The sequence below is a fragment of the Triticum urartu genome, chromosome 5A (genome assembly GCF_056163025.1).
Source record: "Triticum urartu cultivar PI428250 chromosome 5A, HENAU_Tu73, whole genome shotgun sequence".
Taxonomy (NCBI): domain Eukaryota; kingdom Viridiplantae; phylum Streptophyta; class Magnoliopsida; order Poales; family Poaceae; genus Triticum; species Triticum urartu.
In genome coordinates, this window is record NC_141877.1 from 629,310,897 (window position 1) to 629,328,807 (window position 17,911).

At 44.3% G+C, this 17,911-nt stretch overlaps 2 pseudogenes across 2 annotated transcripts in view; both read right to left on the reverse strand.

Annotated features, from left to right (window-relative positions):
- LOC125527774 (disease resistance protein UNI-like) overlaps positions 1–2,747 on the reverse strand; it is a 73,251-nt pseudogene extending 70,504 nt beyond the window's left edge. The window contains exon 1 of the transcript XR_015602945.1: positions 2,581–2,747. The product of XR_015602945.1 is annotated as a disease resistance protein UNI-like (transcript). The remainder of the gene's footprint in view (positions 1–2,580) is intronic.
- An 8,146-nt stretch (positions 2,748–10,893) lies between these two features.
- Positions 10,894–15,321, reverse strand: LOC125511183 (disease resistance protein RGA4-like; annotated as a pseudogene). The gene is made up of 4 exons (XR_015602946.1): positions 14,334–15,321; positions 11,822–13,798; positions 11,515–11,723; positions 10,894–11,334 (listed from the first exon to the last, which is right to left on the reverse strand). The product of XR_015602946.1 is annotated as a disease resistance protein RGA4-like (transcript).
- Between the last annotated feature and the right edge of the window lie 2,590 nt (positions 15,322–17,911).

The window sequence follows — 17,911 nt, forward strand, 5'->3', positions numbered from 1 at the left end:
TATAAAAAAAATATGCTGCCCAGGGGTAGTTCTAACTGGTCTCCTCTTTTTAAGACACAGCTATAGAATAGAGAATATTTTTTTCAATTACTACATTCTTTGTTCCCTTGTCAGGGCCAGTTGGCTTGTAATCAGCCTTTGGTAAGGATCGCTTCACACGTTTTTTATTGAATCTTGTGTGGTTTTGTACTTATTTTGAGAGCACTGCCTCTCCTTGCTCCCAACATGGGAAAATATAATCACCATAAGTGAGATTCTTTTGGCATTCAAAACTTAGAAACTGTGATGTTACGGTTCAGTTAGAAAATTAGGAGCATGGGATGATGTCTAAGAAGGATTTACCACTAAGTTGCGCTGAATTCCTTATGAACTGGTATATTCTGTTAACTCTACTAGATGATCAATTTTATGGTTTTGTAGTGGTGGTGCAAAAGCCATATTTCAAAGGCATTTAGATGATGCATTCCCTGTAGAAGATTTGAACTTATATCTCCATAATCAAATTTGGATCTGCAGATGATATCATGTAATTACTGAATCTCCTGTTCAATGGTTTTCTCATATAGTTAATGAAACTTAACTCCTTATCCATGTTATCTCTAGGGCTTAGAAGATCGTTCTAATGCTTAAGAACAACTTTTTTTTATCAAGGGCATGTATAAGGAGGTGCTGGATGTGTTGATAATAGCTGAGGTATTCTACCTTATGTGGTTATTGTCCTACTGGAAATAACATGTGCATCTTTTACAGAGCTATATATTGAGGAAAAGTGATGTGAGGTTTGTAAAGTCTCCCAAGAGAGGTTAAATCGTTTGGTAACTTTATGCGTTTAGATAAAATATGAATGAGATTGATATTGATACCATGCATCATCAACGAATTTGGATATAGGAATCTTAAAGAAAATTATAAGGCAAAAATATTCGTTATTTGATTTTGGGTGCATTTCAAATGTTTACTGCTAAGGATTCACATATACATATATTGAATTTCTTTTGATGTTTATATTAAGGGCCCTGGATTCTAATCTCGCCCCGGAGCCCCAGAAATCTCAGGACCGGCCCTGCTTAGTGGGAAAACGTTGCAAAACAGGAATGTCAGCTAACAGGGAAATGTTATGAAACAGAGCAAGCATACACATATCCCCTCCTCAAAACTCAACACGCGCTTGATGGCATAGGTAACTACAATAAGTTTGAAGCAAATAAACAGTAAACATAGAGCTGTCATGATGCATCAGGCATGCATTTGGATGAATGTCCAAAAGGAACCCAACACGCAGCTATCGATGATGCAAGAAGAGCATCTGTAAGCCACTTTAACTATGAGGAACAAGCAGGCTGGTAATCAACCTGAGAACATTGGCTAGATTTTTGAGTCGGTGAAAATCACGGCTAGCAACAACGACTCGACTGCCAACAAAAAGATTATAAGATCAGAAGTACTCACCGTGGATCTCCTGTCTTTCCAGAAATCAGTTCAAGAAAGATGAGCTTGATCACAAACGAGTTATGCCCCCTCTCCAGAATCGCGCAAGTAAAACCAAAACGAGTACTGGAGTCGCGGACAGTAGTGGAAGAGCAAAGCGGCAATCGCGCGGCAGTCGTGATAAGAAGCAACCCAGCCAGAAGAATCGGCGATAGGAGAGCAAGGCGCCAGGAAGTGAAGCCGCCGGAGAGCTTTCAACAAGTTGCACTAGGCAAGGGAGGCATCCTTTTTTGTGGCTGGAGTGGAGTGGATGCACGCTCCCTTTCAACTTTCAAGGTAGAGATTGGTCAATAATGAAGGCCAAAAAAAGAAACGACCGCGGAAACGGAGCGGGAGGATGCTGAGCTGCCGCTTGACCCGGGAGGTGCTCGTCGACCTGTGCTGCTCCGCCGTCAGCCGCCGTCGCCGTGCTCAGCTTCCTTGCCTCCGTCGTCCTACGCTAGGGTCAGATATCTGTGGTTCTGTAGCTCCTGAAACGTACAACAGTTTTCCCACTAGAACAGAGGAGCAAAAAAAGTACAGAGATTTGACTACTGACACTGAAGCGAACAATCCTATTCGGCAGTCGAAGGCCGCACGGTGCTCACAATTAAACCATGGTGGTCTTGTAAAAAATTCTGTCAAAGGACTACATTCCTTCAGTCCCAAGAGAGCCTGTCCGTGCCCAACAAAGACTCAGCCACAGCCAAATTCCTTCAGCAGAGCAAGAGAGGAAATGGAAGAGGCCAAGAGGGGCAGGAAGGAGGCCAAGGCGAGGCAGGAGGTGCCCGTCCACCTGTGCTGCTCCGTCGTCAGCGCCGTCGCCGCCCTGAGGTTCCTCGCCTCCGTCGTGCTCCAGTAGAGTCAGGGACGGGATATCTGTCAGGTACCTCGTGAAACATGTACAACAGTTTCTGTAGAGAGATTTTGACTGTTACTAAAACTTAAGAGACAATCCTATTTGTACTGTTGGACCTGAAAATTCAGGCAGTAGAAGACCGAACAGTCTCCACTGGGATTATTCTGTATAGTACCTATCATGGCTTGCACACATCGACTGTAAAAGGGATGCATTAGCTGCAAACAAGAGATTCAGAGACATTTAGTACATACCTTGTTTTATCAGATTGCACACAAATTAGAACACCTCCGGACAAGTCGGCTAAATTTTTACAAAGTTAGTACAACTTTGTAGTAATATGAATCGGAGGGAGTACATACTCCTGCCAATCAAGAATCAAGAATTGTTAAACGAAATCATGAATACAACTCAGGAGCTAAAAGATGCGTTTTCGATGGCAGTGTGTAAAGAACATGCACCGTAACACTTTGAGACGAGACAATGATATAGTTGTCCATTCTTGTTCATGGTACATCTTCCACAATTTCAAGCCTGGGTTGCAGGAAAGATTTGGCACCTTCTTCCAATTCCAATCTTTCCCATGATTCAACATCAATCTCGAGTACCTGCAGTTTTCGTGGCAAGCTGTTTGTCCTGAAAGGAAGCCTCTTCAGTTCTTGACAATCATTAAGTTCCAGCCGCTCTAGGGATGGGAATGTCACATCCGGATCGCCAATATTGACCAGCGATACACACCTCGAAATTCTCAGATACTTGAGGCAGGGAAATGTCTTACTAGAGCTGTTTTGTTCGCTACAATTTTTATCACCATGATCCCTCATAAATGCTTGCTGCATCAAAGAACAACCACCTATTATGAGTTGTTCGAGGCAAGGCAGATACATCGCCCAAGAGAGGTCATTTAGCTTTCCGCAAAACAACACCGTCAAACAAGTGAGCCTTGGAAATAGAGATGTTGGAGATGTTTCCATCCAAATTATCTCTCTCAAGTCTGACAAATGAAACAAAAGGAGCTGATTGAGTGTACCAAAACAGCAGCTTGGTTGTGCAAACTCGTGACTTAAAATTATTTCCTTCATTTTGCACATTTGAATTCGCAGTTCATACAAGGTCCTTCGTGCAAAGTCATGTGATAGAATATCAGAGAAGTTGAGTGCATGTGTCTCTAGTCCCCGCAGATTTAAATACCTGATGGGGAGGTCACCGCCTCCTCTTAATTGTAGTATTTTATACTCCACAATGATACCAACTGCTTTCAAGTGGGGCAGGGTGCCCAGCTCTCGAAGCATTCTAGAAAGAAGTTCGTGAGAAACTGGACTAAAAAAATCAGTTCTGATGTCTATTAGCTGTAATGCTTTAAGGCTAGATATGACCCTCTCCGGTATCCTTTGTATGCTAGTCGATTCTAGGTACAGGAACTTGAGCTTAACGAGGTTTCCAAAGCAGTGAGGCACTTCATCCACATCAAGATTATCCGACAAATCAAGGTGTTCCAAGTTTGGCAAGGAACATAATTCTTCAGGTATTCGGCTCAGACGGTTAAAGCGCAAATCCAGATATGTGAGTGAAGCGAATTTCTTGATTTCTCCAGCTATTATGCTTTCATGCAACTGATTATTTCCAAGACATAAGATACTCATGTAACGGGGATTCGAGTCACACAGGGGAAATTCCAACAAATGGTTCTGGACCAATGAGATGCATCGAACTTGGTTCCAAGGAATGCTAAATTTTTCATCCGGGCCAACTCCTGCACGAACAAACCACTTGCCATTGTTCTCACTGCATCCACAAGAGATCCATAAAGCCATGTCACGAACCACGTCATGCATTTTAACAAAATCATACAACTTTCCACATCCATCTAACAGACATGAAGCTGAAAGCTCTCCCATCAAACTATATGCTTTTGTGTAGGAACATTGTATGTCTGACTCAAACACTAGACCTAAGCCAATCCAGCATTTAGCAAGCTCTACTTTAGGAATCTTTTGATTCTCTGGCCATAGTGCACAAGTCAAGAAACAATCCCTCAAAGTGTTGTTTCGTAAACTATCAAAACTAAACTTGACCTGGCTGAAAACAACTCTTTCCATATCCAAGGGGTCATCGTTATCACAACATGTCCGTTTCATATATTGGATGGCATATTCCCACTCAGCCATATCAAATTTCGCATACATTGCCTTTCCAATAGTTATCAAAGCTAATGGCAGGCCCTTCATTTCCATCACAAGTTCTCTTGCGAGAGCATCAACGCGAGGACTATAAGAAAGAGTTTCATGGCCAACCTTATCTTGAAATAGTTGCCATGCCTCCTCCTCTTGGAGACAAGCTACTTTAAGCTCTTTTCTCACCTCCATTTGACCACAAACTTTTCTTGATCTTGTTGTGAGCACCACTTTTCTCCTGATTTGGTCTATACTTCCCAGGGGATATGGTATGCCAACTGCCTGCAGATCTATTTGGTCCCAAAGGTCATCCAATAGTATAAGAAAGCTTCTCTTCTTCAGGAAATCAAAGATGGCATGACATTGAGATTGCACATTACCATCATACTTCAGATCGAGTTGGCGTGCAATGTCAGTTCGGATCTTTTCCACCGAACACCCCCTTGAAGCCGTCACTTGTACAACATAGTTAAAGGTCAAGTCTCCATCAAGCGAGTTCTTGATATTGTTCAAAAGGTGTGTTTTCCCCACTCCACCTGGACCCCATATTCCAATTACTCCCACGGGATCAACCTTAATGAATTGAAGTGCCTCTTGAAGGTTACGATCCTCTGTAGAAATAGATGGAGCATACTCGGCTACAACAGTATGAAGATTATCACACAGACATTTGTTGGCCTCTTGAATGTTACAATCATCAGCAGACATAGATGGACCTGACTCGACTTCAACAATATGAAGATTATCATTGAGACATTCTTGGGCCGCATGAAGATTCGTAGCTATCCCCTGCCCAACGATGATATTCTTCTTGGTACTATCATTCATAAGATGAACATTTTTCCTCCTCAGAAACAAGTTGTTGGTGGCATCCTCTAGATTTTCCTTCAAGGCAAAAGTTTACACATGTAAAATACTCGAAATAGGCATTAAATTTAGTTATACATACCACGAATAAAGTCACAGGTGCAAATATTGAACAACTCATGCCAATTACCATGCATTTATTTTCTGTTTCACCAAGCCTATTGATTATGTGTGATGTATCTGGTCTGTTTGCTCTGTTAACATCAATGCACTCTATCCCTATCTCGGTGCATAACCGTATCTGTTTCAACTGTATGCTCCGTTGAGAGTTCCCTAACTTATTCCTCCAACTTTCAAGTACCTATTGAGATAGGAAACTTAAGTGTGTTAGATATGCAAAGAAAGAATGGCAATTCTACACCCACGTATAGTGACCCATTATGTATGTGCATACGTTACCCAAAAAGGCTTTCGCCCCGCTTTATATATAAAGCATCGACCCTCATACAACCGAACCATACAACACAGCACCCAAACAAACACACACACACACACACACACACACACACAAAGCAAGATACAAAGGTGCCGGAGATCAGCTAAGCCAACTCGAAGCAAACAACGGATGTACAACAAGCATCACTACAAAGATGACGGAGCCCTCCACCGAGAACAAGCCACCGTGAAGAACATAGCTGACCGCCGACGGGTACCGCAAGCTCCAAGGTAGTGCCTTCAGGAAGGGCACGACACCGGAGCGCCGACACCACCCGATCCGAAGATCAAGATTTTCATTCGGAGCGCCACAGAGAATTAGGAGAGACCGCGACGGAGCCTACAGGAAGGAGACGACGCCCCCGGACGACGCCACCGTCGGTCTGACAGCGGTCAGACAAGGATTTCACCCCGGTATACCTCTCCATCTCCGATCACCACGGGTCGCCGAGCCCGAGCCACCCCGCCGCCCACGCGACCAAGGTCGCCAGTCCACACCCGAGCTGCGAGCTCCGCTCACGAACACGGAAGCTCCCACCGCAGAGCCGCCGCCCTGCCACCCGACACCCCCAACGACCGCCCAAAGGAACGAATCACGACCAGTAGCAGACCCCTACCATCGTTGGAGCCGCCAACTCCTCGATAGATGAAACCGAAGGCAACTAGGCCAGGGAAAAGAAGAGGGGGCGGAGCGGTGCGAGACCTCGACCGGCACACCCCCGCGCCGGTGACGGGTGGGCAGACCACCAATCCCTCCAGCCAGCCTCCTCACATTGCCCCTGCAACGCCCCACCACGACCTCCAAGTCAAACATGCGAGGAGCCGGCCGGACATCTGGCCGACGAGGAGGACGCGCGGACGGACAGATCCGTCTTGGAGATGACCACACGAGGCGCCAAGCCGGGCCTTGCACACCGGCCACCGGCAGCCGCACGAGCCACAACAGATGCACCGTGTCCCCGCCGGCGAGCCGCAGATCTGGCCGCGCCAGACCCAGCCGCCACCCCAGCCCAGGAAGCGTGCACGCCCGCGAAGCCCACCACGCCGCCGCCACGTGCTCGCGATCTCACCGTTGCGTCGCCGCGCCCCTCGTCAGCACGACACAACGCCCGCCGCCGCCGGGCGAAAGGATGAAGAGGCCCGCCGCCGCCGCCGGCGGCAAGGAGGGGAGGTGGCTAGGGTCCCCCCCCCCCCCCCCCCCCCCCCCCGGTCTACTATTACTGAAACTCCATGTGCATACATTCATACACTAAAACATCTCATCTGCTCCATATTTAAAATAGTACTCTTTTCTGGTTGAAACCATAATATGGAACCATAAATAGTAACATTTAACAACCAGTTCGTAAGTAACCTTTTCTGGTTGAAACCATAATATGTATGACTAAAGTAAATTGGTATAACTCTAGCATTTACTAGTAGACTAAAATAATGGTAAAATATGCATGGGTTCTTGAAATATGTTCTACTATAATTATATTGCTTTAAAGAGGGTCATTATGCCTAGGTATGTATATGTGACACTATTCTAAAACTAGCAATCTTACTCTACACCTAAGCTAACCCACCATGCTAGAGTGTAACCAACTCAGGTCCTACTACACCACCATTGTGCACTCCCATGGCCCAACAAATCTGTCTGTGAAGTATTGTCATTTGATCATGACTTTACAATCCATTAAAAATGAAAGTAATGTAAAACCCATATTGATTCAGGATTGAGCAGCAAAAAAATTCCTCCAAAAAATAAGGGATTGTACTTATGACTCCATCTAGAATCTTCCATCCACACATGTAGCAGTAAAAAAAAAGTATAGCTACAATATTGTGCATCTTGAAAATAGATGTGTAAAACCAACATACAACCGTTCTATTTAACTAGGTCCACAAATCATCCTATTATCTTCATTTTTTTTCTTTGATCCATTAATAGGTATTTGGAACATTAATGCTCTCTCTAATATAATTTTATCGCGTATCTTACTCTCCTCCTGGATACCGTGTCAATTGTAGATATGTGCTCTTTGTCATGCCTATCTTCTCTGACGTCTTCCCCATGTGCACAAAAAAGGTGGCGTTAATGAATTTAGATATGACTTCGTGGAGCCTTGTAAGATCTAGCACCATATAAATAGCATTTTCATGTTTCGTTCAGAAAAAGGAAGAAATATATATCTTCCTAGAGATACTTTACTACATCTACTTTAAAGAATGATACTATGTAACACTTATATGCAAAGTAAAAGCGAAATACTGCTATTTTAAAATCAAAAGTTTATCCTTTTTTGATAGAGTTCTAGCCTTTATCATGGAACAACCGCGAATATTGTTCTTACATCATCAATATCAGGATATGCAGGATACCACTTTTTTCCTGTCAGCATCTCCATAATTATGACACCAAGACTATATATGTCTGATTTGTATGTGATTATGCATATGTCTCCATTATGGAACTCTGGTGGCATATACCCCCTGCACGAAATTTTGTATAGTCATATAAATGGAGGAAAAAAGGGAAAATAGTGCAGTTTCTGCCTGAGATAAAAAAAGATTAATTCAAGAGGCTTTGCCAACTTACCACGTTCCGGACATATTTTTGGTAATAGCTCGGCTTTGCTTTTCATCAAAGCACCTTGATAGGCCAAAGTCGGTAATCTTCGGCACCATATTGTCATCCAGTAGAATATTTGCGGGCTTGAGATCTAAGTGAACAATATGATTCTCGTGAAGGTAATGTAAACCCTCACAAATTCCCTTTATTATCTGATAGCTCTTTATCCAGCCAAGTCCAAAAGATGCATCTATAATGGAGGGATAATTGAAGAAAGTGTGGTTTTAGTACTTGACATATTTGAAGGCAGGAGTGCTTAGTTTTGTAATACTAGATATAATGACACCGTAAGTGTCACTACATTTGTCGGCTGCTAGAACTAAATAAACATTAATATATACATTAAAATTGGAAACTGAAGTTGCACGCCGCGTGATCCTACCTTTCATATATATATATTCATTAAAATGAAACAAAAGTTGCAGGCCACATGATCTTACCTTTGATATACTCATCAAGACTTCCTTTAGGTACGTACTCAAAGCAGAGCAACCTTTGACGTACATCTGCCATGACAAAATCTCCATCGTAGCCTACCATTTCGCCTTGTACGTTAGCACAATAACCCAGAAAACGTACTATATTTTTGTGCTTCACCTTCATCAAACAGCGAATCTCTTCGTTGAACTTATTATCGGGAATATCAAGCCTTTCAAACAGCTTCTTCACAGCAACGGTCCCATTCTCAAGCTCTCCCTACAAGTCACAAGATGCCTTTCAGCATGAACTTCAGTTTTTGGATCAACTGAGGGCAGTTGAGAGTTGCCTTACCTTATAAACCACCGCAAACCCACCGCTGCCAATTTGACGGTTCTCAGAGAAACCATCTGTAATATCTTCCAAAAGTGATAATGGCAAGGCCTTTGGTTGTTCGTTTTCGTGAGATAGCATGTGCTCGAGGTCATTTCTTGCAGCACTGGCTTGGCGACCCATTAACAGTTAGGTGGGGCGAGAGTACCCTGAAACAAGAGCGAGCACATTATTTGGGAGGCCCAGTAGATCAAGCATCCCAGTTGCTCAAGTAATCACAAAAGATATAGCTATGGAATAGAGAACAATCTTCTGATTTTATGAGTAGAAAAAAAATTCAACAACCCAGTTGCCCGGAAAAATGTTGCGAAACAGAGCAAGCACAAGCACAAGCATAGCTCCTCCACAAAACCCAACACGCACTTAACGGCATAGGTAACTGCAATAAGTTTGAAGCAAACATAGAGCTGCATGATGCAACTGGCCTGCGCTGGATGAATGTCCAAAAGGACTAGGAAGCAGGTTGTTAATCTCAAAACTACCGATCTATAGCAGCAGCCAGTTAAATATCTGGAGAATATCTTCTCAAGGGGAAAAAAGAAAACAAGTACTAGTGGTGATTACCTGGAGAAGAGATTATCTTCTCAAGGGTAACTCACAAAAAAAAAACTTCTCAAGGGGAAGGGAAAAAAAAGTACTAGTGATGATTACCTGGAGAAGCCTTTTGCAAGATTGTTGATTCGGGATAATCGCTCCAAATCGCCGCTACTAATCAGAGGAGCGGGAGAGGTGGCGGCAGACAGATTTGCAGATGGTAACCTCAGGGAGTGGTAGGCAGAGATGTTTCTTTCTGCAGAGTGGAAGAAGCTGTGGGAAGAAGACGGCAGCTAGTCGGCTGGTGGGAGGATTGGTGATCCTAGTCGCCGGCTAGTCGGAGGAATCGCGTGAGTCGAGCGGCTGCAGCTTGCTCTTCAGATCTCAGGATCTCGTTCCTGAGAACAGAAAAGGAGGGGGAGAGAGATGTGATAAATCAGACCCCCATACTCGCCGAGAGTTGAGACTTCAAATCCACTTTTCTCAATGCCAGCTCCATTATTTTACAGTTAGTGGCCTGAACATTAGAATATCCGTCTGCTTTGTCATATAGTAGTACGTACTACACAACTTGCCTGCGTCTGATCACATGTTTGCAGCACCGATTTTCAGCCAAACAGAGAGCCTAGCAAACAAGAGCGCTTCCGAGAGCGGGAGGTAGGGTTTGGAAATGATAGGAGTATGTTGGGGGTGAGCTCGGCGCTCCGGCGATCATTGCCGCCATCCACTTCCTTCACTCCCAGCCCAGCCGTCAGTTCCCCGGTGAGAGCAACGCCGTCCTTGTTTGTTTTGGCGCTCGCGATGTGCAAACTTTGTTCTTGCTTTCCGGGGGATGTGGACGGCAAGTCGGCAGCCGTATCAGATCAGAAAGAAATGGCAAGGGCAGCAGCAGAACGCTGCAAGCCATGAACGCCTCGTAACAATTCCATGGGCGGTGGCGCCCGAACATGCCAAATCATTCATTCATGAGCCTAAAGCAGCCTGCTCGCGCCTGGCTTTTGCCTTTTGATTTTACGATCATATAACGTACTCCCTCTTGTACTATTAGTGTCAAGAAACGTCTTACATTTTGAAAGAGAGGGAGCATTACATACTGTAAAAAAAAAAGCAGAGAGATATGGGAAGTATCAATCTTCATAGCTGCAATCACCATACGTGTATTAAGACAAATAAGTCCATGTTGAATAAGTTTCCTGACCTTTTGAAGCCTCACAATTTTAAAAAAAAAATCAGTAACATGGTAGTGCAACAATAGCAGGCACTGCAGCACTTGAGACCGAAAAATAATACTGTACCCTCTTTTTTTGGACAAGTAAATATACACCATCTCCCTCCCTCCCTGGCTACAAAAGGTTTTATGGCAGAGGGCATGATAGGCTATCTGATAGTTGAAATTTCCTTCAACTGTTATGTTGCTTGTGCCCTCCCTTTTGCCTATGACGTTCCCTTTGTAATCACGCCGTGAGAAGAAGAGTGCATTTTTAATTGGAGGAGACATCATAGAACAGCATAGAGTTGGACCATGCATCCAACCGAAAGCTCCACGGATCAGAGAATGATTTCAAAACTTTGCGCTGCAGACAACAAAAGACACAGTAATGTCACTACATCGATACATCTGATAGTACAAGTGAATACTTACTTTATTCGATGCATTTGCAAAATAGAGAGGTGTGGCTGTTCCATTGTATAAACCCAGTCTGTCGAATCAAATTAACAAACTCTCTAATTAGCAACATCTCTACACAATGTACCTGTATTTACTCTGTTTTGCCATGAAATGTTATCAGCGGAATTCGCTTGTAAATTGCTTATCAGGACATCATCAATCACCCATGAAGAGGCTGCATCATCCCACTGTACTCACTGCCTGCAGCCACCTCGCAGAGAAGCCACGCCTCATGGAGGTCACATCATGCAGCACACACATCATCGATCAGCGAATGGATGCAAAAGCTTTGCTCTGTAGACAATCAATGTGCACCAACATCATCATACCTGGAAACTGTACTGAGAGTACAACCTGAATGATAGGCAGGAGGAAATAGACACAAAACTAACCATGATCAATGCGACTTGCTTCAGTGCGTCAGGATCTTGGCCGTGCACGAGAAAAGATGCCCCCCATGATAGAGGCGGTGAATTTTCTCCCAATAGGTTTGGTCCGATTTACAATCTCCCCTGTTGCTTCGCACGGCGGAGAGTCTCTAGGCAAGGAGTTAGCATGATGGATAAACAAAACGTTGGGCCTATTAGGATGGTTCATTGCAGCTGCTTGCCATCCATCCTTTATCGTATCTTGTACTCCGGAATGGAGCGCGACTTCTTTTAGCCTTCCCATGCGTGTGATGTCGATGCCTGGAAGATCACCCTGAGCTTCACAAAGTATATGAAGTGACACAAGGTAGGGCATAGCTTCATCTTGGATTGATATGTCCTCTAGACTTTGCTCGCCCACGAGGCATAACCCCTTCAGGCTTCGGAAATGCTCTGGTTTTATGACCAAGTGACCAAGCTTATCTTCTACCAGCTTGAAATATTTCAGTGTCATTTTCAGTCCAGACAGGCTACTCAGGATTGTGTCACCGCTCAGACTAGTCTTTGAGAGGCATAACTCTTCGATGTAATTCAGCTTTGCACGGAACTGAGGGAGTTGTGTCAGCTTGCCTCGCAATTTGAGCGAGGTAAGACGGCCTGTAGGCTGTAGCTTTCAGAGAATCCATGAACTGTTCTGAGCATTCTGTTGGGCATCCTTGGAAGTCGATAGATAAAGAACGATCGACTCTTGTCATATCCAGGCCTCCGCCAATGAATTTCTTTGTGGCTCCTAAAACATGAACCAGTTTCGTCACATCTGCGGTGGAATCGCACCATATTTTCACCTTCCTCAACTTCCCCATGCGACTCATCAGCTGCGCAAACCCTTCGCTTTTGTCTGTGACAAATCCGGAAAGCCTATGCAGTTCAATATCTTTTGACAGGAGCTTCTCTAGCTTCTTCTGTGTGCAGTCGCCTTCAACTAGCTGAAACTTTCCAAGGAGGTGTTTCAACCCGGGGAGCTGGAGGACTTCAATTGGCAGCGTCACTACCTGGGTTCTCCTCATGTCGAGAGTCTCTAACCATTTTAGCTTCGCTATTTTCCTCGGAACCTTGTCAATACTGTCCCCGAGGCTCAGATATTTGAGCAGCAACAGGTCACATATTTTGCCCACATGTTCTGCTTTCACATCGGCACATTCTTTGAGATCCAAAACTCGCAGTAGCTTATATTTGGCATAATTCAAATTAGCTTGATGCCTGGAGACATTTGCATCATCAGGGAATACTGCCAGAGTATGGAGACGAGATAACTCCTTTGGCAAATTAAGTGGCCCATTTGCCGCACCGTTAAGATGGAGCGAAAGCCGGCGAATCTCTTTGCCCGGTGGATTCCTCTCCGTCGTCTGGCCACTACCACACAGCATGGTGATGAAGTTCTGTGACTTGGATTTGCTGGAAATGGAGTTAAGCATCATCCCAAAAGTTTGGCATCTCTTCACATTTCCATAGTTCCTCACTTGAATGGGCTGGATGACATTGCGGCTGATGAGGCTCTCCAAATTCTTGGCTGCAACATCCTGGGAAAAACTCTCTGTTTCTGGTTGAGGAAACACAAGTCCTTCAGCCAGCCATCGCCTTATCAAGGGATTCCTCCTGACAGGATGGTCGCGTGGGAACATGCAGAAATACAGCAATAAGTCCTGGACAACAGGACTGGATAGGATCTCGTTGTTGCCGCGCCGAATTCTTTCTATAGTGTCATCACGAAGATGGAGGCAGGCCTCCACAAATCCACTCTCTGTCAGCTCTCCAATGAAAACCTGGCTTGTGCTATCCATAGCAAGTGATGAACCGTTACCACATCTGCAGCATGTCGCTTCTGGCAGCTGAATGGCCGTCGTCATGATAATTCTGCAATCCACTCCATCAGCCCAAGAGAAGGCAGATAGCACGTCGTACAACTCATGTGTATTCACACCATCAATCACAATCAAATACCTACAAGATACATAATGAATGAATCTTTGAGAAAATAAAAATCATGATTTTTTTTTTGTTGCTGCAGGTTTTGCAGCTATCAATATTTGCTTGCAATCTTACTAGTCGATTCCAATCATAAGTTACTGAAATTTTGAAATGCTGACACCAATTTAGCTCTCTGTTTCCTACTTGTGAACTTCATTGAGTCAGTATACTCAAGATTGAATTCAACGGGAAATCCTTCAACAAGTTTAACCTACAGTCCTAGACCACATTCCATCAATCTACTTTTATCAGAATCAACGCATGTATGTTTTAGAGCTTAAATTTTCCTCATTCCACAGTTCTGCTTTCAAAACATATTTGCACTCGGCAATAGCCCTATTTACTTCATTTTCCCAAAAGAGGATATTCTAACAGAATCATGTCTCCAACAAGTTCACAATAATAACACTGTTGAAAGCAAACATTACTAGTTAATCTATATAATCACCTTTTGGTAATCTTTAGCTATATCGGTCAGGAGGCATTATACTAGTTAAGCTATAATCACCTTCCGGTCTTGAGTAATCCGATGAGCCCGCGGTCAGTTTCGGCTTCTCCGTTGACCTGTGGTATTATTTTGGAGCTGGAGGCAGTGGCACCATGATTCTTGGCAATACTAATTAGCAGCAGTTGGTCATGTATTTTCTGAAGAAGCTTGTGCACACTCATGCCCGGGGATGCACGAACCCAGGCGTGCAGAGGGAACTGGCTGCGCACATCCCTGTTGCTGTAAACCTTGTGGGCAAGGCGAGTCATACCTGCTCCACCGAATCCGGCGACTGAAATCACCTTGAGCCTCCCCTCCGATGGGCTCCGCGGAAGCAGAGCAAGTAGTTGCCCCTCCGGATCCTGATCGTTGCCCCCGCCGGCGGGAGCCGGAGGTGCGGCGGCTCCGGTGATGCTGATGGAGTTCTGCAGCTGCTCGAGAGTCTCCTTTGACCTCTTCTTCAGTCTGCCGATCTTCCCGACGAAACGGACTCTGCCCATCTTCCCGACCTGGAAGCGGTCGATGCAGTCTTCCATGTCGTCCGCCAGGCGCCTGAGATCTCGGACCCAGAGGTCCGTGATGGATCTGCCGCCACTCGAGCGGCCAATGATTTCTTGGATCGACTGCAGGTCGCGGCGGATGAATCCGGCGTCCACCTCCAGGTTGTCCAGCTGCTTCCTTTTGCCATCTATCACCGATAGGAGCTTCGGCAGCAGCTTCACTATCGGGCCGACGACCACCGCAACCTCCATCTCAATATATCCCTAGCTAGCTAGTCTACATGCTAAGTTGCTAACCCCTCTCTCGCCCTATGAGGCTAGTTGTGCACCCGTTGTCAGAGCATCTCCAGTGGATGCAGCAAACGGTTCCCCGTCGGTGAAATTGCACCGGCCGGAGTTGAGCAGGCGGCGGCCGTTTCGGGCGCCGGAGGAAAAGACGAAAGGGTGGACTAGCAGTTTTGGTCCAGTGAGCGAGTAGAGACTGGATAGGGGCGCACGTCCGGTTGGACTTTTTTTTTGGACTTAGAAGTGTGTGGATTAGCCTTTTTAAATTCCTTTTACATATTCCCCTAAAAAAATCCTTTTACATATGAAAATAATTAATTGCAAAGAAAACCATTTGCAGGTGTACGGTAATTCTTAGGTTTTCTGGACAAACTGATTTTTTTCTTTGGTAAATACACTGAAATTATTTTAAAAAAATCAGTGTATGGTATTTTTATAATGAGAAATGCTTTTTTTTCAAACGGACGCATAAAATTTGCCTCATCTATTAAATAGGGAGATAACAGAGTTTAGAGGTTTTCAACACACCCACACAATTTCGGCATGACTATTACTAGCCCTGAAAAATATTCTCTAATTTCTTTGCGCCTGTGGCCATCCAAAGCTTGGCCTCCTCGACGATGGCGGTGAGTAGGATGGTTGGTGACGCACTCTTGAGGCGGAATACCCGTGCATTTTTTCATTCCAAATGGTCCACGAGACGAGCATGGTGTGGGAGGCCATATAGCTTGCCCAGTTAGGGTTGCAGTTGTCGGTTCTCTTGTCCCACCACTCATAGATGGAATCGTACATGGACCAGTCGGATGTATCCATGTGCGCGAGACCAAGCTTCTCAATGAGAGACTTCCATAACCGAATAGTGTAGCGGCACATGAAGAAAAGACGGGCTCCCCATGTTCCCTATTGCAAAGCTTGTAAAGGCCACAATTTGGTCAACCTCGTCGCTCCAAGCGATCGACGGTCCAAATCCTATCTTGCAACGCCAACCAAGCAAAAAACTTAACCTTTGAAGGTGCCCATGCCTTCCAAACCATGCGATCCAAGGGGGAGAGAGTCATGTCTAGGAATTGAGGCTTGTACGCAGTGGCCGCCGTGTAAATCCCATCATTTGCATGCTTCCAGATGAAACATCATAGGGACACATGGACATTCACAACACTCACGCACACCCACCCCTATCCCTATGGCACCTCCAAGACTTAGAGACTGGGTTGATATATCTTTTGATTGACAAAATCACCACACACACACACACACCTCAAAGTCATCAGACACATCATGCCACTGGAAAAAAAAGCGTTGAAAAGTCTTATCTTCAATAAATATGGGGAAGTTTGATCTTGAGCTAGACCTACCTTCTACCAAGCATGTCAACCTCTCTATATGTATATAGGGCATACGTGGTTTGTTCAAATACCCCTCATTAGACCTGATACGATCAGGAGGTGGCGCGGTTAAGTGTGTCGTGTATTCTCATAACTGCCTTATCCCTAAAATGTTGCAGTCGTCTGTGCCCCTAACGAGTGTTTACTCGATCTTGATGAGGCGCAATACTCGAGAGCCCCTGGACACTCATACATGTGCACCTTGGACTCGTCCTTCCGAGTTTCCCCGTATGTGTATCCTTACTCATTGACATGTGCGTGTCTAATGACTATGGGCCAGTTTGGATTGAGACATGGGGTTCATGCCTGGAGAAAGGTATTGCTTCAGAGTAGCCTGACAAAGATGAGATTTTTGCTTGGTTAGGCATGAGTACGTGGTGTTTGGTTTGCGCTTGAGAGGATATTATAGTGTTACAGTACTACCGTATAATTAGTTGCTTTTGCAGGCCAGCCTAGAGTCAGATTTTCTGGGCCACCAACCAAACAAAGCCCAGGAAGATTCGAGGGAAACTTGTGGCCCAACAATTTTGCTCCAAGCCTCCGACCAAACATGCCCTATATATGTTTTGCATTGCTTGCTGGTATATCCAACCACATGGGGGGCTTCCTCTTGTCCTCCTACACATAAACCCAACATATCCATAAAACAACCACCATACCTATCTACTTATGGCATTTTCATAACCATTCAGAATAATTTGTCATGCACTACTAACATTTATGTTACATGACTAGATATGAGTAGTCATTGTCATATGCTTTGGTTCATCATAATACATGCTACATAGATCATTGTTTTTTCATGGCTATGTCGAAGACATCATATATAGTTTCTTTTCATGGTCATAGCTAGAGCTATGTTTGCATTTAAATGAGGTTGAGAAAAGCGTACAGATCGCCATTGTAAGGTGTTGCTTCTACCTTGAGAGAAAAAAACAAATGCAACACGGAGTTGTAAAAAAAATGATGTGTCATAGAGGCACCAAAAGAAGTGAGAGAGAGAGAAGGAGCAATAACATTTTCCTTTTTATAAACTACACATATGAAGTGATTCAAAGTAGCACTACGTGTTCAACAGTGGCTGCTCGGCAAATTGGGTTGGATTTCTTTTTCTTTTTCTACAAGATTTGAATTGGCTCAAATTCATTTGAATTCAAATCCTTTGAACTTCAGAAAATTTAAACAAATACTTAGGGATCATGTAGATCATAGAAAAAAATCAACCATGATGCAAATCTTGAACATCTATTTATGCAAAATGGATTTAATATGGCTATTAAATAAATCCCAAAATCAATTTAGGGTTTCCTAAAATAGCCAAATTAATTCCAAAAAGTTCCAAAATGCACTGAAATCACGTTATGCACATGAATATTATATTCACATCCTAATTTGAAAAAAAAATTGGACGTGACATGAAGCTCGCTGG